Source organism: Perca flavescens, chromosome 12, assembly GCF_004354835.1.
Source record: "Perca flavescens isolate YP-PL-M2 chromosome 12, PFLA_1.0, whole genome shotgun sequence".
Taxonomy (NCBI): Eukaryota; Metazoa; Chordata; class Actinopteri; order Perciformes; family Percidae; genus Perca; species Perca flavescens.
The window spans coordinates 4,483,131-4,485,821 of NC_041342.1; positions in this window are offsets into that span (position 1 = coordinate 4,483,131).

Below are 2,691 nucleotides of genomic sequence, written 5' to 3' on the forward strand. Positions count from 1 at the left end.
GTTGGCGTTCCTACTTTATGATGGTGAGTGAAACATTATCACATTTAATACTGAACAGTTTAATAAAGTAAAGTCACGGCATACTTATCTCATAATACAAAAATTGTGTTTAACTGACAGACAATTTAAGATACAGTTACAATGAAGTTGATAAACAATTATTTTACCGGCTTGCTTTTTTTTAAAAGTTTTTTCACCTGATTGTAAAAAGTCAATTCATATTTAATAATTTCAAAACGATTAAAAAATGTCAATACTACATGACTCACCTGATGGGATTATTCCAAAATCAAATGGGAAATATATAATTGTCTCACAAGTGCAAGTAGGCTAAAAAATATGCTGCTGCTGGACCAGGTCATTGTCACCTGTTCTTATATTACATGTTAAGAGGTAATTTATCAGTGCTTATTGTACCGACCTCAGCGTGAAAATTACCTAAAGGCAGTAAGAATAAACTAATAATGCAGTTCTTATCTAGTTGTCTGAAAAACATCTTAAAGAGAATATAAATAACACCAATGCCGAATTTTGCCAGTCTTCTTCTCTTTCATCTCGAGCAAATACTTCATTTAAATGTTAGTTTTTTTCCTGCATTCAAATGACAGACTGATCTCATAAAGTGAAGTATGTATGACACGCCAATTCGTATACCATTTTGGCATGCTATCAAGACGCATAATCACTTTTTAGCGTGTTTTTCAACGCTGTTAGGCCAGCATTGACACATTACGTGTGAATTTTCGCCGTAGCGAGTAGTATGAAGGGACAGAAGTCCGCGGATGGGTAAAACCCACGTATGGCGTTTTTCAGCCTTTTTTTCTTTTTTTGGTAAATGTTTTTTTAAGCGTGTGACGTTGGTGGTTTTTTTTTTTTTTTTTCATGTTTTTGACCTTTTTTTTGTTACTAAAGCCTTTCGTAATGTTCTTTTCCTAAACCCAACCTTTTGTTTTTGCAGCACGTTCTCGTGATAATGTTCTCGCAATGTAGGTTTACATCTGCTGTATACAGCGTAGGCATACACGTGGATAGCTCAAAATGCGTACAGACAACACGCCATTTGGCTTTAGGAAAGTGGAGTGTATGTTTACGCAAAGTCATGATGCCATGTTGCAAATTAAATGAAATGTCATTGTCCTTTTTCATTTTCTAGCTCAACCAGCAGCTCCAACAGGTAATATCCACAACACCACCTCATACACTGTACTTCCTGCTCCCATTCCTCCAATGCAACAGATTCTTCCTCCATCTCAACCCCACAATGCACATAATATTCCGGTTATTGACCTTATTCAGGAAAAGATGAGATTCTGACTAAGCGGTTTACATGAATAATGAAATAAGACCCCACTAACCTTTTAAAAAAAAAATTATTTAAAATTAAATTAAAATAAAATGTATTAATGAGTGTGTGTTTGTGTGTATGCGTGTTAACAATAATTTAGTTGCACACAAAAAAGTATCATGATCAGTTTTTTGTCTGTGTCGACTGTGTGTGATGCGTCAGGTTACCGCGGAAACTGTTGATAGCGGCAAGACAGGTGGCAGAGGATAGTATGAAAGAGAGGTGACATCGACAAAACAAACAACATGGATAAAAAACGGTGGAGCAGCAGAGCCACAACATGGAAAGCTAAAAGGGAGAAGGTTAGAAGAGAGGATTTAATTAGGAGTAATATTCCAACCATCTCCACTTTTTTCAAAAGTCGGCTCAACGCTAATAAAGAGCCTGGTGGTGCCTGCGGTGATGCTAGCGATGAGGAGTTTAGCACAACATCCAGCCTTGCTATTTCAGATGAACAGTTAGAACAACATCAGCAGCAGGACATAACAGAGAACCACAGCCCGACTGGAGTGACAGATGCCTGTTTAAATGCCCCCCCACCCCCACGGTCTCCGACTCCACAGGCGCTTCGGAAGGCGCTGAAGGCGACAGAGACCCGGCGGTACGTAGCTAGATACGTTACCAGTTTGACAGCCTCAAAATGTAGGTCTATCTACTACTTTTCCCACTTATTAAAAACCCTAATTGTTATGGCTAGATGCCCCGATCGGCGCCAAAGCCTTCCGAAACTGCATCCACCGATCTACCTAAATAAATCATGTCATTCTAGTTGAGGGTACTGTTGTGGAAGTTTCCTTTGCAGCAGGAGGGGAAGTTTTCAGAGTTTAGTAAAGTGAAACAAATAAGACAGTCTGAGACTACAACCAAGTTGGGTTTTTGTATTTTATTAAAGATATATTTGCAAATAGGAGCAACATGATTTCACAAAAGGCCGCAGCCCAGTGTGGAGTCAGTTTTTCAAATGAGTGAACAGAAACACTAGGCTTATATGCATCTTCAGAGTGACAGCACGCACGCACTTTCATTATTATGACGCTACAGTTCTTACAGGCAATCTGATACACATGAAGACAATCAGAAAAAACACAAGAGACATCTCGGAGCCATTTCGACTATTATCGCCTACACACCCCCAACCGGCCTCGTCAGACACCGCCTACAAAGAGTCTGCCGAAGTTTCTTCCCAAGAGGGAGTTTTTCCTCGCCACTGTCGCAATAGCCATTTATAATGCTTGCTCTTGTGGGAATTACTGTAATTGTTGGGGCTTTGTAAATTACAGAGTGTGGTCTAGACCTACTCTATCTGTAAAGTGTCTCGAGATAACTCTGTTATGATTTGATACTAT